Here is a 21,247-nt window from a genome sequence, read left to right as displayed (position 1 = left end):
AGTAATATGTGCCAGTATGGTGAGAGGGTAGTTTTGGGAGCAGTCTGTGTGCCTTGATTCTTCACCGACTGTTTCCGAAACACAGCATTCCTTTCATTCTCTTTCTCTTGTTAGCTTAAAAGTAAGTGAAGTAAGTGAATTGTCTCAATGCAATTCACTGCAGATGAGCTGTTTAAGTTTGGGACTTTTTTCTGGTAAAAGGTTATTCATGTCAACAGACAGCTCATCTCACAACACCCTGAAGAGGTTGTAGTAGATAAATTAAGAAAGACAGTAATAACTCCTTGTATACAGGTGTGTGTGTTTCACTGTCCGTGTAGTAAGTTCTCAGATTACACTGCCCAGTGCATTGGTAGGTCTTTTCTCCTCATTTTTCTCAAATTCTGGAAAAAAACCCAAACAGGTCTTGGATTGGCTGCTGTGTAATGCATGCAGGATCAACCCTTGCCCCCCACCCCCACCCCCCACCCCCTCTTGTGTTTTAACTTGTTTCCTTTCATAAGGGAAATAAGCCATTACTGAATCATTTCTGGTACACACAAAGTAATTAATAAGGGAAGATGTTAACAGATGTTAGTCAGGTTTTGGAAGGAGCAGTTTGTAAGTTGCTGAAATTGCAATAGTAATGTCTAGATTGCTTGGCACAGGGATGTTTTAGGGAGGAAGTGCATCTAATGAATATTGCAGGATTTTATGACTTCTAATTTTTTTCAGTGCATTTTAAGTGTCAGAACTTAAGTTTGAAGTACTTGATGGGACACAGCTTTAGTCCAAACGCTGTTAATGTTTTTCATTTCTTCATTTTTTAGTAGTAGTATTACTCCTACTTACCTGTATGTCAGAACTGAAACATAATTTCTGGTATACTGTATCATAAAGTTATCATTTGTTGTCTTAAAACAGCTGCAGACCTGCAAAGGATTTGTTGTCTTAAAACAGCTGCAGACCTGCAAAGGATTGCATAGTGTTTATTCTGCTATTGAAACGTTTTTTTTTTTTTTTTAATTCGTACTTAACCTTAGAAAAACAGAAAGCATTTCTAGTTGTCTGTAAATGTCAGTCCAACATTAAAAATGCTTTAACCTTGTTATAGTCAGTTAAACAGCATATAAACAAACACCTATATTAGATTTTATGGTGTTAACATAGATAAAAACTTGAATATTAACTTTCACATAAACCAGACTTGTCATAAAAGATCACCAGATGTACTGCATCTGCATACCTGCTATCTGATAGTCTCTACTGCTTCCATCCTCACAAATCTGCACTCAACTCCACTTAATGGTGAACAATGCTACATTAAAATTGCTAAATTTTCTGCAGATCTTCCCAATAGAGCATAGAGGCACAGTTTAACAGTTAGACAGCTTAACTGCCCAACCAGGTCAGATAAACCCAGCTAAAGACAGCCCATGAAATGCGTTTTATTTTACTGTCCTTTATCTGGGGTGCAGCAGGTTGCACAATCATCTTTGGTACTGAAGGTTGTGGGTTTTATTCCTACACCAGGTAGCTGGATTGCTGGCAGTGGGGGGTTCTGCCCTGCTAAATGTGTTGTCCTTTGGATGAGATGTTAAACTGAAGCCCCATTTGCTTGTGTTTGTGGAAGCTTAGGTGGATGTGAAAGATTTTGTGATGCCTATTGAGAGGAGTAGGGGAAGATGTTCTTCGTGCTGTTGCAGTCATTACATTTGGGTAATCTGCTGGCAGGTTGCCCTCAGTCAGCCTGAATTCCAAAGTCTTGGGTCCTGCGTCGGTTGCTGTCTTCTCTTCCATGACGTTGGGTCATCAGGGGTATAAAACATGCAGCCGACGCCATTTTCTTTAGTCTTTCTTGCTGTGCTGTGCCCGAAGCAGAAGCATTTTGCAAGTGCCGGTTGGCCGACTACTGACATATTCGAGTTTGACAGACCCGAAGTCTTCACTAAAGCGAAGTACCCCATTGGGGAAACTTTTTTCTTGCTTTTTACCGATGTCAGAAAAAGTTAATAATTGTATTACTTGTGGGAAGCAAATACCTCATAAGGATTTCCATTTATACTGTATTCCTTGCCTAGGCCCTGATTACAACGTGCCTGGCTGTCGGTTTTGTGCTAGATTTAACCAACGCACTATTAAGTGTCTGTATATTTTTGCATCTACGTATTTTGGAAACAGATTTAACTAACCAGAAATGTCGTCGGATAGCAATCCGACTACCAAAGTACATAAAAAATGCAAAGAAAAGGACAGAGAAAGGCAGTCGAGATCCAAAATCGACTACGAAGCTTCTCCTAAGCCAGTCGCCGGTTCGCCAGTACTCAGTGAGGCGCTTTCGCAGCCCTTGATACCCACTACCTTCGAGTCACAGGCCTCTACCGACACCCATGTGGAGTCCGGCATGCCGCAAGATATTGGACCAATGGATGTATCTCCCTCGGATGGGTCCGGAGCCGCTGAGCAGGCACCGGCTTCTGAGGGTGTATTCAGACCTCAACAATTTTATATCAAACCGACGAAAGCTGCAAAACCTAAGGCAAAGACACCTTCTAAAACTAAAAAAACGACGCCTGAGCCACGTGCACAGGCCTGTATGCCTAAAAACAGATGATCAAAATGGCTGAAGACCTTATTACCTTGATCAGGGGTACCCATCCCCCTCCAGATAAGAGGCCTAGGCAAGACACTGACTATGAATCTTCACATCAGGTTTCTATTTCTTCAGATTCCTCTTCTGATCAGGAATTATCTGTACCTCCCTATGAGGATTCTGATGCTGAGGAGTCTATTCCATCTGCATCTCTGAGGATTATTCATTTGGAGAAACCTTGCATACTTTGAGGGAGCATTTTCACTGGGAGAGTCAAGACTTCTCAGAATCAAAAAAGAGGCTCATGGATTTCCTCCTCCCTCAGCACAAGCTTTTAGCCATTCCCCCTGTTTTAGACATTGTGGATGATGTGTTTTCGGAGTCAAGCCTGACCCCTGACTCATTACCTCCGGCTCCCAGTAAGCCTGAGCGGTACTACAGGATCCCTGACTCTCATAAATTTTTATTTAGAAACCCTGCTGCTGATCCTGAAACTATTTCACAGGGTCCAAAAGGAGTTAAGGCCTCAACAGCAAAAAACCCTACCCCCTCCGACAGAGATTCAAGGGCACAGGACAGATGGGGAAAAAAGGTTTATACATCTGCAACTTTGGCAATCAGGGCCTTAAACTGTCAGTTTCATATGCTTAAGTACCAACAACATGTTATGGGATTGCTGAAACAGAAAATGATGTTGATTTCAGAATCTGCCGAAAATAAGGAATTGCATGCAGCTGAACAAGTTGGAAAGCATACTTTGCAATGTGGTTTTAATTCTTTAGAGGTCTCCTGCAGGGCCGCAGTTACTGGATCTGTGATTAGGAGGCATGCCTGGTTAAAAGAACAAAATTTGCCCGTTCATGTTAAAGCTAAATTGCTAGATGCACCATTACAGCATGATTCTCTGTTTGGTATTAAGGCAGAAGAGGTTTTAAAGAAAATGGAAGACCAAGCTAAGTCTATGCAAACTGTTAAAGATTTCTTACAAGTGCAGCCACCTAGATTCAATAGACACTGGCCTGCAAAAAATTGGTCCTTTCCTGTGTCAGACATAGCTCAAAGGGGCAAATCCAGATGCCCTAAGGGTTCCAGGTACCAGGCTCAAGACTCATACAGGTCAAAGCAATGGGGCGATTCCACCTCCAAATCTGGAGGAGATGAAGAGCAAACCTACAGAAAGCAATCCCAATGACTTCCCTCTGCCTACACCAAGCAATTATCTTTTGGCAGCAGCCATAGGGGGAAAATTAGCACTTATGCTCAAAATTGGCAGTTAGTAACCTAGGAAAAGTGGGTACTAGACATCATATTACAGGGGTACAGATTCCATTTCCACACAATGCCAATGACAAATGGTTGGCCAGATCTGCCAAAAAAAACAATAGGCAGAGGCACAGAAACAGGTTACGTCCCTCACGAATATGGGGGTCATTCAGACCGTACCAGAACAGGAAAAAGTGGAAGGTTTTTACTCAATACTGTTCTTGGTACCCAGAAAGGACAGGCCTGGCAGCCAATACTGGATTTATCGATTTTGAACACATACCTGGACATTCCAAATTTCAAAATGCTCACCTTGCAACAGCTTCTGCCCGTGTGGGGCAAGAATGCTTGGCTGGTGACTTTAGACCTAAAAGAGGCATACCTGCATGTCCCAATAAGACAGTCGTACAGAAGATACCTCAGATTTAAGGGTGGCTTAATGCATTACCAATTCTCTGCACTGCCCTTTGGCTTATCTACTGCGCCCAGGGTCTTTACAAAGTGCCTGGCACCAGTAATTGCATTTTGCAGACAAAGAAGTATTCAAATATATCCTTACTTGGACGAATGCCACATTCAAGCAGAGAACAAGGACACTCTTTTACGACACCTGGTGTTTGTGAAAAGGCTTCTAACATGCCTAGGGTACACAAACGAAAATAAATCACAACTGGTACCCTCTCAAAATGTAGCATTCCTGGGTGCAAGCTTGAATACAACTGCCCAGATGGCTTACCTCACGCCAGACAAACAAAGGCAACTGGCTACTTACTTCAAACTGATGGCAACAAAAGCCCAATCTTCCGCAAGACAAATTCTGCAGGCTCTGGGCTTCATGGCATCCTGTATCCTACTAATTCCATATGCAAGACTGCATATGAGGAAACTTCACTGGTACCTAAAAAGTTTATGGAGTCAACATCCACACAGTCTGGAAACAATGATTCCTCTCATCCCCTGCCTGCAACAGGAGTTTCTATGGTGGGCAAAGGCTTGTCACCAAAATATGGGACGGCCCTTCACTCTACCCCCTGCCAGCCAAACCTTAACAAATGCATCAGATTATGCCTGGGGGGCCCACATGGCAGGAAGATGCATTCAGGGCATATGGGCACCAAATCAAATGCATCTACATATCAACCGGAAGGAGATGCTAGCTGTTCAAAATGCCCTAACAGCCTTCAAGGACTTACTTCATCCAGGACAATTACAGATAAAGACTGCCAACACGACAGTCATGTGGTATATAAACAAGCAAGGGGGGCACACACTCATAGCCCCTTTGCAGATTAGCCATGGCACTGTGGGACACAGCTTTGACCTACCAAATAAATCTTCAAGCTCAATTCCTGCCAGGAAAACAAATCACTCTGACAGACGATTTAAGCAGAAACCTTATGGATCCACACGAGTGGAAACGAAATCCACAAGTCTTCAGCATAATAGCAGAGAAATGGGGGAGCCCAGACATAGACCTATTTGCCTCTCCTCAAAATTATCAACTGAAAAGATTCTGCACAAGGACTTATCACAGACAAGCATGGAAAGTGGATGCCCTATCCTTCAGTTGGAAAAACCTATCAGTTTACGCCTTTTCCCCTCTTCCTCTGCTACCCAAAGTCCTCCTAAAAGTCAGACAAGAGAAGCCAAAGATATGATATTTGCCCTGGATTGGCTCCGCCAATACTGGTACCCAATCCTAAGGAACTTGTCTCAGTACCCAGCTTGGACCTTGCCTCAAAAACCACAACTGCTGTCCCAGCAAAACAATCAGATCTTGCATAATCAACTACAGTCTCTGAACCTGACAGCATGGTTAATCCTGTAATCGTACAGATGACACCTCTCAGTAAAGCTGTGATGTTTGTCATTCTGGAAGCCAGAAGGCCTAGTACTAGAAAATCTTATGCTGACAAATGGAAGAGATTCTGTGCTTGGAATCCAGCACAAGGAACTGATACAGCAGAACCGCATATTCCTCAGATATTACAATACTTAACTGAGATGCTGGACAAGGGCCTATCTTTCTCATCAATCAAAATCCATGCCTCTGCCATTTCGGCTCATTACAATACAGAGCCACCAATCTTTTCTCATCCTTTACTAAAGCAGTATCTTAGAGGAGCAAAAAATTTAAGGCCTCCTAGAAGATCACCATTACCTGCATGGGACCTCAATTATGTGTTGGAAAAGGTCACCCTGCCTCCATTTGAACCAGCTGCTACCGCAGATCTAAAGATGTTCATCGTGTTTCACTGTTGCAGTCATTGCAATAGGGTTATCCTGCTGGCAGGCTACCCGCAGTCAGCCTGAGTTCCAAAGTCTAGGTCCGGCGTCGGTTACTGTCGCCTCCTCCTTGACGTCAGTGTGCTAGGGGTATAAAAGATGCAGCCAACGCCATTTTCTTCAGTCTTTCTTGCCGTGCGGTGCCCGGAGCAAAAGCAGTTCGCAAGTGCCGGTCGGCCGACTCCTGAGATTTTCAAATTCGAATTTCAGATCTGAAGTCTTCATTAAAGCTAAGTACCCCGTTGGGGAAACTTTTGTCTTGCTCCAGACCGATGTCAGAAAAAGTTAATAATTGTATTTCTTGTGGGAAGCAAATACCTCATAAGAATTTTCATTCTTCCTTGCCTAGGCCCTGACCACGACATTGCTAGTTGACGGTTTTGTGCTAGATTTAACCAACGCACTATTAAGCGTCGGTACAATTTTGCATTTCATTACTTTGGCAGAAGATTTAATTATATAATGCCGTCGGAACAGCCGACTACCGGAGTTTATAAAAAAGGCAAAGAGAAAGAAAAGGACAGGCATCCGAGGTTCAAAACTGACGACGAGGCTTCGGTTAGGCCTGTCGCTGGTTCTCAGTTAGGCGCTTTCGCAGTCCCTGACGCCTGCTACCTCAGAGCCACAGGCCGCTTCCGACTCCCACGTGGAGCCGACTAGGCCTCTGGAAACTCAAGGTATTGGACACTCGGAAACTATTCCCTCAGATGGGTCCGGAGCCGCTGAGCAGCAGGCATCAGCTTCTGAGGGTGTTTTCAGACCTACACAGTTATATGTAAAGGCAACTTCAGCGGCAAAGACTAAAGCAGCTCTAAAGACAAAGAAACAAGTACAGCAATCTCCAGGACAGGCCTCCATGCCTAAAAAACAGATGTTTAAAATGGCTGAAGACCTAATTACTTTGATCAGGGGTTCCCATCCCCCTCCTGATAAGAGGCCTAGGCAAGAGATAGCATATGAATCTTCAGATCAGGTTTCCATTTCCTCTGATTCCTCTTCTGAACAGGATTATTCCCTTCCTCCCTATGAGGATTCTGATGCTGAAGAATCTATCCATTTAGCCTCTCCTCCTGAGGATTATTCTTTTGGGGAGACCCTGCATACTATGAGGGAGCATTTCCAATGGGAGAGACAAGATTACTCGGAATCCAAGAAAAGGCTCAGTGACTTCCTTCTATTACCTCAGCACAGGCCCCTTGCTATTCCTCCTGTTTTAGGCATTGTAGATGATGTATTTTCAGAGTCTAGTCTGTTTGCTGATTACTTACCACCAGCCAGACAGATACTACAGGGTTCCTGACTCGCATAAATTTCTTTATAAAAACCCTGCTGCTGACCCAGAAACTATTTCTCAGGGTTCCAAGGGGGTCAAGGCTTCCACTGCAAAAAACCCTATCCTGTCTGATAGGGATTGAAGTGCCCTGGACAGATGGGGGAAAAAGATTTACACTTCTGCTACCTTGGCTGTAAGAGCTTTAAATTGTCAGTTTCATATGCTTAAATATCAGCAATATCTTATGTCACTGCTTAAACAGAAAATGTTGGCAAATTCAGAATGTGCAGAAAACAAAGAAATGCAGGATTGATTGCATGCAGCTGAACAAGTGGGGAAGCATATTTTGCAATGTGGTTTTGATTCTCTAGAGGCCTCCTGCGGGGTTGCAGTTACAGGTTCTGTCATTAGGAGGCATGCTTGGTTAAAAGAACAGAATCTGCCCAATCATGTTAAAGCAAAACTATTGGATTCTCCATTACAACATGATACATTGTTTGGTGTTAAAGCAGAAGAGGTGTTGAAGAAAATGCAGGGCAAAGCTAAATCTATGCAAACAGTGAAGGATTTCTTACAGGTACAGCCTCCCAGATTTAGTAGGAACTGGCCTGCAAAGAATTGGTCCTTTCCAGTATTAGACAGGCCACAAAGAGGCAGATACAGACGCCCCAGAGGCAGATCACAGCCCCAAGGCTCATACAGGCCTAAACAATGGGGTGCTTCTACCTCCAAAACTGGAGAGGAAAAATCACAGTCATACAGGAAACAGTCTCAATGACTTCCCCCTGCCAGCACCAAGCACTTATCTTCAGGCGACTCCTTTGGGGGGGAAACTAGCACTTTTTTCACAAAATTGGCACATGATCACCCAGGACAAATGGGTTTTAAATATCGTATTTCAAGGCTACAGGTTCCACTTTCACACCCTGCCAAGGCCAAACGGTATGCCGGACCTGCCACGCAATCAATGGGCAGAGGCACAAAAACAAGTTTTCTCTCATGGACATGAGAGCCATTCAGCAAGTACCACAGCAAGAGCAGGGACAAGGATTTTACTCAAGGCTATTCTTGGTACCCAGAAAGGACAAAGCCTGGTGACCAATACTGGACCTGTCTATCTTAAACACATACCTGGATATTCCAAAATTCAAAATGTTAACTCTGCAGCAGCTTCTGCCCAGGCTGGGCAAGAAAGCTTGGCTTGTGACTTTAGACCTAAAAGAGGCATACCTGCATATCCCAATCAGACAATCATGCAGAAGATACCTCAGATTTATAGCTGGCACAATGCGCTACCAATTCTCTGCACTGCCCTTTGGCTTATCTGCTGCGCCCAGGGTCTTCACAAAATGCCTGGCACCAGTAATTGCATTTTGCAGACGAAGAGGAATACAAATATATCCTTACTTGAACGACTGCCTTATTCAAGCAGAGAACAAGGACATCCTACTGCAGCATCTGGCGTTTGTAAAAAGATTACTAACAGGTCTAGGGTACACAGTAAACGAAAAGAAATCAAAACTCGTACCCTTTCAAAGAGATAATATTCCTGGGTGCAAGCTTAAATACAACTGCCCAGATGGTTTATCTCACGCTAGACAAACACAGACAACCGACTACTTATTTCAAAATGTTGGCAACAAAGACCCAGTTATCTGCAAGAAAAATTCTGCAGGCTTTGGGCTTCATTGCATCCTGCATACTAATAATTCCATATGCAAGACTGCATATGAGGAAACTTCAGTGGTATCTAAAAAGTGTTTGGACTCAACATTGCCACAGCCTGGAAACAGTAATCACCCTCATTCCCTGCCTGCAACAGGAGTTTAGATGGTGGGCAAAAGCCTGTCACCTCAACACGGCACAGCCATTCACCTTACCCACAGACAGGCAGACATTGACAACAGATGCATCAGATTATGCCTGGGGGGCCCATATGGCAGGAAGATGTATTCAGGTCACATAGTCCGTAAGTCAAATGCATCTACATATCAATCAAAAAGAGCTAAAAAGATGCTAGCTGTCCAGAATGCCCTGACAGCCTTCAAGGGTATACTTCATCCAGGACAACTACTGATAAAGACGGACAATACTACAGTCATGTGGTACATAAACAAGCAGGGAGGCACGCATTCCTACCCCCTCTGCAGATAGCCATGAACTTGTGGGACACAGCACTGACTTACCAAGTGCATCTGCAAGCATAATTCCTGCCAGGAAGGATAAATACTCTGGCAGACGAACTAAGCAGAAACATTATGGATCCCCACGAGTGGAAATTGGATCCACAAGTCTTCAGCATGATAACAAGGAACTGGGGGTGCCCGGACATAGACCTATTTGCCTCCCCTCACAACTGCCAACTACAGAGATTCTGCACAAGGATTTATCACAAGCAAGCCTGGAAAGTGGATGTTCTATCTTTCAGCTGGAAAAACCTCACAGTATATGCTTTTCCTCCTCTGCCTCTCCTCCCCAAGGTACTCCTCAAGGTCAGACAAGAGAAGCCAAAAATGATACTGATTGCCCCAGACTGGCCCCGCCAGCACTGGTACCCAATCCTAAAGAGCTTGTCTCAATGCCCAGCTTGGACATTACCTCAAATTCCACACTTACTGACCCAACAAGACAGTATGATACTGCACAGCCAACTCAGGACCTTAAACCTGGCAGCATGGCGAATAATGTAGCCATTCAAGACACATCTCTCTCTAAAGCAGTGATGGATGTTATTTTGGAGGCCCGGAGGCCTAGCACCAGAAAATCTTATGCAGAAAAATGTAAGAGATTATGTGCTTGGAACCAGGCACAAGGCATTAACACGACTGTTCCAAATATTCCTCAGATTTTGCAATACTTTACTGAGATGCTAGGTAAAAGCCTTTCCTTTTCATCAATTAAAATTCATGCCTCTGCCATTTCAGCTCATTACAATACAGAACCACCTATTTTTTCTCATCCATTACTAAGGCAGTACCTCAGAGGGGCCAAAAACATAAGACCTCCAAGGAGAGCATCAGTACCTGCATGGGACCTCAACTATGTCTTGGAAAAACTCACACTGCCTCCGTTTGAGCCAGCCTCTACAGCTGATATAAAATTTTTATCCTGGAAAAGAGCTCTGCTCCTAGCAATTACCTCTGCTAGACGAGTCTCAAGAGTTACATGCACTCATGGCTGTGGAACCTTTTCTCCTTCTCCATCCTGACAGGGTTTCTCTAAGGACAAACCCTACATTTATGCCTAAGGTAGTGTCCAGTGTGGCCCTTAACCAAACATTTCATTTGCCTACTTTTTATCCAAACCCACAGAATAAGGGTGAGAGACTTCTGCATTCTCTGGAAATTCACAGACAGCTACGCTTCTACTCGGACAGAATTAAAGTTTTCAGAAAGACGGAACAACTTCTAGTAGCTTATGCTGCAGGATCACAAGGAAAGCCCATCTCAAAACAGACTATTTCAAAGTGGATAGGCCACTGCATTTGTTTCTGCTATTCACAGCATGGCAAGTCAGTGCCTAAGGACATTAGGCCACATTCAACCAGAGCAGCAGCCACTTCAGCAGCCTTCCTTAGAGGAGTACCAACCAAAGACATCTTAGAGGCTGCAACTTGGAGTTCAGTGCATACTTTTACAAAGCAATATCACTTACCTCTCTAATCTAAGTCAAGGGCAGGCTTTGCCACTGCAGTTCTGTAGGGCCTGATAGCCTCTTCTAATCCTATTTAGCACCAGCCTCCCAACCTTAGCTTTGGGATTCAACCCAATTGTAATGACTGCAACAGTGAAACACGATAAACATAATACAGTTGTGTACCTACCATAAATATAGATGTTCGAGTGTATTCACTGCTGCAGTCCAAGTTTCCCTCCCACCATCCCCCTTTTTACCTTGCTGGGACTTATCTGTACTTCTCTATTCTATACAACCTATGTGGTGTATTTGCTTGTAGATGAAGGAAAAGTTATTTTTTGTATATGCATGCTTATTGGCATAATTTAGCCTACTATTTTAGGGGCACCTGACATCTGGGGCAAGAAAAACGGAAGAAGTTGGCTTTGGCTGCATCTTTTATACCCCTGGCGCACCTACGTCAGGGAGTAGGCGACAGCAACCGACGCCGGACCTAGACTTTGGAACTCAAGCCGACTGCGGGTAGCCTGCCAGCAGGATAACCCTTTTGTAATGACTGCAACAGTGAATACACTCGAACATCTACATTTATGGTAGGTACACAACTGTACTTTCTTATCATGGAAGACAGCTCTGCTACTAGCAATTACTTCAGCAAGAAGAGTTTCAGAGCTACAGGCCCTCATGGCTGTAGAGCCTTTTATCATATTTTACCCAGACAGGGTGTCTCTGAGGACAAATCTTACTTTTATGCCTAAGGTCGTTTCCAGTGTGGCTCTTAACCAAACAATTCTTCTGCGAACTTTTTATGCAAATCCGCAGAACAAAGGGGAGAGAATTCTGCATTCCTTGGACGTACACAGACAGCTAAGATTCTACTTGAGCAGGGCTAAAGCTCTAAGAAAAACTGAGCGATTACTAGTGTCATATGCTGCAGGATCAGAAGGAAAGGCTATTTCAAAGCAGACAATTTCAAAGTGGATAAGTCACTGCATACGTTTCTGCTACATACACCATGGCAAACCTGTGCCCAAGGGCATTAGGTCTCACTCCACCACGGCTGCAGCTACTTCAGCAGCCTTTCTCAGAGGAGTACCAACCAAGGACATTCTAGAGGCTGCTACTTGGAGTTCTGTTCACACCTTTACAATGCATTACCATTTGATTCTCTACTCTAAGTCCAGGGCAGGCTTTGCCACTGCAGTGCTGCAGGGCCTTATAGCCTCACCTAATGCTGTTTAGCTCCAGCCTCCCAGCCATAGCTTTGGGATTCTACCCAAATGTAATGACTGCAACAGTGAAACATGAAGAACATCGTACAGTTGTGTACACTTACCATAAATGTAGATGTTCGAGTGTATTCATTGTTGCAGTCCAGGTTACCCTCCCGCCATCCCCCTGTCATTCTACAGTTTAGCGTTCCTTCTCTATCTTCTACATCCCTATGTGGTGTATTTGTTTGTAGATGAAGGTAAAGTTTATATTGATGCATGTATATATATATATATGTATATATATATATATATATATATATATATATATAGGTTCATAGGTTCATAGGTTTATACTAGGCTATCTGCCCTAAGGCATTTATAAGCCTAGCCCAAATTTTTGTGGCTTACGCCACCCCTTATATGAAAAAATACTGTGCCCATTAGTTTGTTGTGCCTCTGTCCAGCAGTGACACAGAGATGATTCCCGGGGTAAACCTACGATCTCCCATCCACAGGTCTAGATTTCTCTTGAACAGAGTCAGCGAGGTGCTCTGCCTCACATAGACCGGGATTTTATTCCACAGCATAGGGAGTCTCTGAGTGATAAATCTATCCCTCCAGCACGTCCTATTTATATCCGTGCTAAGGTTTAAGTCGCTTGCTCTAGTGGTTTTGGTGGATTTGGATTTTTTGAGGGGGAGCATGTCCATTAATTCCGGGTTGGACATGGCCTTGTATGTCAGGCACATGTCACCTCTGAGCAGACGGTATGTGACTGAATAGAGCTGGAGTTTCTTCAATCTGGCAGCATATGGCAGATTTTGGAGTCCTTATATCCTTTTGGTGAGGAACTTTTGGGGTCTCTCCAATTGCTGCAGATGTCTGGTGAGATACATCCCGAATGGGGCATTGTACTCGATCATTGGTCTGATAAGTGAAGAGTACAGGGGAACAATGACCTCACTAGATCTGGATGTGAATCCCTTCATGATCAGGTGGGCAATGTAGAAGGTCTTTCTAACCACTTTAGCAACGTGAGTGTCAAAAGAAAGGCCACTGTCAACCTGGGTCCCCAGGTCCCTGATAACCTCTTCTGTGCTTAGTGGATTGCCACCTATATGGTAGCTTGGGGTTACCTTGTTTTTCCCGAAGGGTATGACTATACATTTTTTGGCGTTTAACTTCAGGCCATGGCTCTGGCACCAGCTATCTGTTTCCATGAGTCCCTTCTGAAGGATATCCGTGTCCGATGCACTTTCCACTATGGCCCAGTTTGCAGTCGTCTGCAAACTTTGTCAGCCAAAGTCCTCCCATGTTGGCCTGTACTTCTGAGAAGTAGATGCCAAACAATAGGGGGCCAAGGACCGAGCCCTGTGGGACACCACTTGTGACTGGCTTGGAGTCTGACACAGCGCCAGGAACTCTAACCCTGTGGGTTCTGTCCTTAAGCCAGTTTGCAACCCATCTTGTGACATATGGGTTTACATTTAAGCTGGTAAGTTTTTCTACAATACCCGAGTGGGGTATTGTGTCGAAAGCCTTTGCAAGGTCAAGGTAGGCTGTATGGACTGCCTTTCCCTCATCAATGGCCTTGGTGACTGTTTCGAAGAAGTCGACCAAGTTCAAAAGGCATGATCTTCCCTTGACAAAGCCAAACTGGGTCGGGTCCAATGTCTGCAAGTCCCCTATATCTTTGTTTATGAGCTCCATTATGATCCTCTCCATAGCTTTGCAGACTAGACTTGTTAAGCTTATGGGGCGGTAATTACCAGGGTCCGTGAGGCGCCTTTGTGGAGTGGGACCACAGTTGCCGTACGCCACTCCTTGGGCACGTATCCTGTGGTAAGGCTGAGATTAAACAGCTGCCTTATGTGCGGGTTTAATTCCTCATTTAGCTCGTGTAGCACACAGCCGGGGACACCATCCGGTCCCATTGATGCTGTGTTTTTAGCTTTAGAGAGAGCAGCTTTCACCTGCGCATTTGAGATGTCCGGGAGGCTACACTCGGCTGGGATAGTTATCTCTCCTTTAGGGGAGAGGGGTGAAGTTTGCACTGAACCTGTCTGCCAGTATGTTGGCAATGTCTGTGGGTTCAGTGATTTTTGTATCATTTTGGACTAATTCTGAGCATATCTGGGAGTTTCCACCCAGGTTCCTAACATAGCTGAAAAAGGCCTTATGATTGTCCTTTGAATCCATGGCAATTTTTCTCTCAAAACTGGCCTTAGTTGATTTTATGAGTGCTCGTATTTTTTTACTAATAATGATCATATGTTCTAAATAATGATCAATATTCTAAATAATTATTTAGAACATTGCTTTCTTTTTGGGGGCACCTGACATCGGGGGCAAGAAAAACTAAATGGTGGTCCCGCTACACAAGGGTGGGGCCACAACTGACCCTGGGAACTACCGACCAATAAGCCTGACCAGTCTGATCTGTAAGGCTATGGAGTGAATCATTATGGAACTCATAAATGGAGAGATTGGGAACCTCCAGTCGCTGGACCCCACACAGTTCGGCTTCGTTAAGGGCAGATCATGCCTCCTGAACCTGGTGGATTTCTTTGAGACAGTTACTCAGGCTATAGATAAGGGAAAGGAGGTACACACGGCTTACCTTGACCTTGCTAAAGCATTTGACACCATTCCCCATTCAGGTATTATTGATAAGTTCACCAGCCTGGGCATAAACCCTTACTTCACAAGATGGATCGCAAACTGGCTCTCAGACAGATCCCATAAAGTAAGAGTAGCGGGATCTATGTCCGAATCCAGACCAGAAACGAGTGGTGTGCCTCAGGGCTCTGTCCTGGGGCCGCTCCTGTTTGGCATATACTTCTCAGAAGTACAGGCAAACATGGAAGGGCTGTGGCTGACTAAGTTTGCGGATGACTGCAAACTGGGTGCTATAATAGAGTCTCCGGCCGACGTGGAGATCCTCCAGAAGGGCCTAAATGAGACTGATGCATGGTGTCAAAGCCATGGTCTCAAGCTAAATGCAAAAAAATGCATAGTAATCCCCTTTGGAAAAAACAGAGTAACCGCAAACTACAACATAGGAGGTAATCCCCTGAAATCTGAAGAAGTAAGGGATCCAGGGACCCAAGTAGATAGTCCGCTTTCCTTTGATAACCATGTTGCCAAAGTGGTTAGAAAATCCTTCCATGTGACCCAGCTGATCACAAAAGGGTTCACATTAAGATCTAAGGATGTAATGGTGCCCCTCTACTCTTCCCTCATCAGATCCATTATTGAGTACAATGCACCAATTGGAATGTACCTGGCTAGACATCTCCAGCAGCTGGAGAGACCACAAAGGTACCTAACCAAGAGGATTACTGGCCTCAAACAGTTGCCCTATGCAGCACGATTGAAAAAGCTAAGACTGTTCTCTGTTGCATACCACTTTCTCTGAGGCGACCTCTGTCTAACGTACAGAGCCATGTCCAAACCAGAATTGTTGAACATGCCCCATCTTAGCAAAACCAAATCTACTCGAGCTATATGCTCTATGGATATAACCCTCAACACAACAATGAATAGAACATGCTGGAGGGATAGATTCCCTTCGCAGAGACCTCCCTTAATATGGAACAGGGTCCCGATCTACACAAGACAGAGTCCCTCACTATCACTCTTCAAGAGGAACCTTGATGAGTGGATGGGTAACAAAGTTCACACCGGGGATCACACCAACAGCACTACTAGATAGGGGCCAAGGGTACTAGCTGCTAGTACAAGGGTCTAGGGAACTACTAAAGGGGTGGTGAATACCGCACAACGTGGCTGGGCTAATATATGCCTTCGGGCAGATAGCCCAGTACCAACCTATGAACCTATAACCTATAAATGGCATCGGCTACATGTTTTATACCCCCTGCCGACCTGAAGTCATGGAAGAGAAGACAGCAACTGACGCAGGACCCAAGACTTTGGAATTCAGGCCGACTGAGGGTAACCTGCCAGCAGATTACCCAAATGTGATGACTTCAACAGTGAATACATTCGAACATCTACATTTATGGTAAGTGTACACAACTGTACTTTTCCCAGATACCCTGGCCAACTTTTTGAGTGTAGTACAAATACCACCTATGGTCTCCACTGAAAAGAGACGACAAACCTAGTGGGACTACCAGTCAACAATGGATAAATTAAAATAAATAAATGCAGTAAATAAAATTGTTAGGTAATGGTAAAATGAAACCTTTGGTTTGTGTACTGCGTGTGCTGTCCAGTAATGTGAATAATTTTTTAATGACTGTGTGTAGGCCTTAGCAAACATTTTGAACTATACACTGTTGTATGTTAATTATGTCAGGTTAGACTATACATTGTTGAATGCATGCTTGTCATACTTGAATTACATAGCTTTTACGCAATGTATTTTACTTTTTCCTGGCTTTTATTACATTGTTCAATTTGTGTGGCACTTTTCTCCCAGTATTAGTCTGCAAAGGAACTTTTTGCACAGTTGGGGCTTCCTGTTAAATGTATGGGAATAAATAACTTCAGGAGACAGAATTATTTTCCTTAAATTATGTTAGCTTAAGTTATGTTTCTTCTTGATTATTATGCATTACATTGTTAATTTAATCCCTTCATCCACTTTTTCCTGTACCTGCACAGAATGTGGGTGTGTCCCCACACCTGGACATATCTATATATAAAGATGCAGTTTTGTAGTGAAACAAAAGTCTCAGAGGTGGTTTGGTAATTCTGTTCAGTCTGTTCTGTACAGTTGCTGACACTCAGTGGATCACCATAAAGCCCAAGTAGAGAAATGTTTTGTAAAGCTCCTATCAGCATTAAGAATGCTGATCCTGTGGAACAACACAATTGATGTTGCTTTCTTGTCTACTCTTTTTAGGAAAGAAGGCCTGTTTATTATCTGGCTATGTGTAATGACTACACAAGGAAGGGAATTAAATTTCAGGCTGATTCTGTCAGCCTGAGATTGACTGCTGTTGTGTTATACCCCATGTTCCCTGCTGATGTTGCCCCTGTCTGTGCTTGTGGAGGGGGGGGGGTACAAAGGGTATGGAATAGGAATGCCACTGTTGTGTAACTCATAAGCTGCCCTCCTTCCTTGGAAGTAGACAATTCCTCAAGTCTGTACTAAAGAGTCTTAATGGTATGCATGCCTCAGAGACGCATCACCTCTCCCACCCCATGAAGAAATGATTGAACATCTCTTTGTCATTAGCTTTCTTCATATGCTTCTTCACTGTGTGGGCTACTAATCAAACCTCTTATCTAGGTTGTAGTTGGGGCATCACCCTTCTCTGCTCCTGCTTGGAGCCCTGCTTTTCATCGACTTAATTACAGGATCTGATGTTATGTGCATCATTATTCCTTACTGTTGGGTCTTGGAGCCTATCCGGCACTTCAGACATAGATTCAAGCTTGAGCTTCTCCTGTTTATCCTCCCCTCCCGTTTCTAGTTGTCGCTGGCATTGGAGCTTTGTGGTAAACCCTCTCCCTTCCTTAGTCGGCACTTCGCACCTTTTTTGATTTCTGTCAGGCTTAGGCTTTTTCCTAGATGTAGTTGTGGTTCTTCTTTTCTTTGTTACAGTTTTTGACAGAGTTTTTTTTTTTGCTGTGTTTGTGGGTTTTTGTGTGTGTTTGTGTGTGTGTGTTTGTGTGTGTGTGTTTGTGTGTGTGTGTTTGTGTGTGTGTGTTTGTGTGTGTGTGTGTGTGTGTGTGTGTGTGTGTGTGTGTGTGTGTGTGTGTGTGTGTGTGTTGGAAAATATGTCCGCAAAAGACAAACCTACAGATTTTAAGAGATTATTTTTTTATGGGCCTGAGATGTCAAATTCTGACGCCCACAAAAAATGTGATTATTGTTTGGGCGCCAACCACCTTGAGGCTTATTGCTCTCTATGTGCGACATTCACATCGAGTGCTGGCGAACCACCAAAACAAATTGTTGCTGAAGAGCAGGGATCAAGGGGGTCCGTTTGTGTCAGGGTCTCAATCTTCTGTTGGCCTTAAGGAGTCTAAGAGGAAAGCGCTTCTGTTTCCCCAGGGTCTAAAAAAACACCCTAGGCATTCAGATTAATGAACTCTGGATCTGAAACTGTCTTTGGCCATCTTGGATCCGGTGTTTCAGGATCTGTCCATAGCTTCCGATTTCCCCTCAAATCATGGATCCTATTAGTCTTGTTGGATCCGTCTGTTCTCTTGGATCGAAGGAAGACAGTTCAACAGAAGTTGGATCAAAAGTGTTAGTCAGATCCAGCATTACTTTTTGAGGGCTCTCCTTCAGGATGCACCTGGATCTAAAGCAGTTGGCTGAAAGGCATCTGAGCCAATCTTCAGACTGGGAGCATCATAGAGTGGCTTCGGGATCCAGGCTTGCTTCCCCAGCTAAATCCACCCATTCTTTGGCCTCCTGTAGATCCTCTAGGAGCCTGTTGCCCATGGTTATGAACAGGATGATGAGCTTTCTTAGGGGCCTGATATATATGGGTCTCTTGGAATCTCCAGCCCGCTCAGGCTCAGAGAGATCCCCAGCCCCAAGGTTGCCCCCTCCTCTTCTGATTCTCCCTGTTTTGGAACTCCAGGATCCAGTTCCTCTGAGGAAGGCATCGATGGGTCTGGGAGTGCATGCTTTCCCGACTCAGGGTCCCTGACCAGCTCAATCCCGTTGCTATCATATCAGTGCAGGTCTCGGCTCTGAGAGGTCAGTGCTGTGTCTCTGGGAGGGGATCGGGTCTGGATTGGTCAGATCTGGGCCCTTCCTTAGGGGGCATTGACCTTCTACAGCTCGGGTCCTGTACTGTCTGGAGGGCCAGGACCTGGGGGTTAGCTCCATTCCTTCGTACTAGGTGGCTTCGGCTATCTGGGATGGGGTGGAAGTTTTCTGGAGTCCTTTGGCTTTTTGGGTGGTAGAGTGGACTTTCTCCTGATCTGGAGTAGTGTCTTCCCCTCTACCGGGTACATCCCAGCCTGTCACTATTGAGCCCTGAACCCATCCATCCTGTCCAGGGTCGGTCCTCTCGAGGTAGCCTTCAGGCAACATCCAAATGCCAAGGGGTTCTTTCTCTTCAGAGTCCTTCTCTGAGCCCCACACAGAGGAGGTGCCACAGAAGAGACAATGCAAAAGAAGGCACTTGGACTTGCCCATGGAGTCCCTCACAGAGGACACAGATTTTGATGAGTGGGTAGGTCCCCCAGATCTCCACCTGATGTCATCTTCTTTGGAGACATTCTGGAGCTGTTAAAGCAGAAAGGCGGATGGTCTTCCAGTCCCTGTCTTTGCAGGAGTCTATGTTCCTGAAAGCTTTCAAGATGGGCCCTTCTACTTACTGGGTTTTCCCCTGCGGCCGATTTCATCAAACCTATTGCACGCAGGGCATGGAAGGAACCTGACACCATGGAACCGGTCCCCAAGAAGGCTGACAAGTTTTTGAGCCCTCCTTCAGACAGGATGCATTGGAGCAAAGGCGTTGCAGTTGATGCTGTCGTGGTCACTTCGGCCACCATAAAGGAGCTGTCTGAAAAGAGCTCCACCATCCATCCCCCGAACAAGGAGTCTGTAACAATCAACAGACATGGGAAGTGTGACTATGCCTTAGCTACATTTAGTCCGATAGCTCCTAATTATTTGGTGCACTTTACCCACCTCTAAAGAGACCTGGTTACTGAACTAACCAAATCTCTTTCAGAGTTTATTTCTGTGGAAAACCTTAAGAAGGTCTTTCCCAAGCTCATCCCTCTATCGTCTATTACCAATTCCTCAATGAGGTTGATCTCTAATGCTGCTGAGGGTACCTGTCGAGAGGCCAGTGCTCATCATGCGTGGATGCAGTTGTGCGGGTTTACTGAACCCTTCAAGGCGTCTTTCACAAATTCCTCCTTTGGCTTCTCGATTTTGTACCATCAGTCAAGGAGACTTTGATCCACAGTGAGCAGGAAGGGAAGAGACTGTCAGGATTGGGGATCAGTTTTCTATACCCCAAGGGTCTTTTTCCAAGAACCAGAGGGGAGGTAAGCAACTTTTGTTCCTAAAGTCGCAGAGTTCTTTCACGGCCACTCAGTGGATTCCTTTTCCAGAGGCAAAGGAAGAGGGTTCAATTGTAGATGTCGCCCTTGAGGAAGAGAGGGTCCTCAGAACCAGGGCTTCAGGGAACCTATCTCTGAGCAGCCCTTTCAGTGCCCCCGAGGCATTACCTGACTGTCCTGTCCTGGAGGTAGTTGGGGTATGGTTCTCTTTGCACCCAAACGCCTGGACAGCCATAACAAATGATCAGTGGGTGCTCAACATCATATACAGGGGTTATTACATTCCCCTTTTCCCAACTTCCTGCCAGTCCCAAGAGAGTCCTCCCCAATATGCCACTCAGAGAAAACTGACCCAGAGAGAAGTTTTAATGCTTTTAGAAAAAAGAGCTATCCAGAAAGTCCCAGCAGGACAGCGAGGGTCTGGAACTTGTTCTTGCTTCATTTTTGGTGCCAAAAAGGACTGGGGACCAGAGTCCGATTTTGGACCTCAGCAAGTTGAATCTGTCAGGAAGTCAAAGATCCGGATGGTCACTTTTCATTCCATCCTGCCGCTGTTGCAAAAGAACGAGTGGATGTGCTGGGTAGATCTCCAGGATGCCTGCTATCACATGAAGAGACACCGACACTCCAGGGAGCATCTGCACTTCCTGCTGGGAGCCAATCTTTTTCAATTTAGAGCCTTGCCCTTTGGACTCACCACAGCCCCCCAGGTGTTGACCAAATGCTTGGCAGTAGTAGCGGCTCACCTGAGACTACAGGGATTCCAGGTCTATCTGTACCTGGATGATTGACTCCTCACCCGAGCCCACAAGGCATCGACTGACATTATTGATGCAGTACCTTTGCAGACCTTCGGCAAGTTAGGCATTATGGTCAATGTAGACAAGTTGAAATGGACTCCTGTGCAAAGCCTGGAATTCATAAGGACCTGACTCAACAGAGTGACAGAAACTGCAGCTTGCGCCCTCACAGTGGACTTGATCAGGCAGGCAG

General features: G+C 44.9%; 1 protein-coding gene across 1 annotated transcript in view; it reads left to right on the top strand.

The window, feature by feature from the left end:
- LOC122792710 (armadillo repeat-containing protein 8-like) overlaps nucleotides 1–21,247 on the top strand; it is a 1,055,700-nt gene that overhangs the window by 985,698 nt on the left and 48,755 nt on the right. The gene's annotated exons all lie outside the window — the stretch shown is intronic.

The sequence above is a fragment of the Protopterus annectens genome, chromosome 2.part0, assembly GCF_019279795.1.
Source record: "Protopterus annectens isolate FY-2018-M chromosome 2.part0, PAN1.0, whole genome shotgun sequence".
Lineage (NCBI taxonomy): Eukaryota > Metazoa > Chordata > Ceratodontiformes > Protopteridae > Protopterus > Protopterus annectens.
Note: the sequence above shows the minus strand (reverse complement) of the source record. Positions and strands in the feature narration are given on the sequence as shown.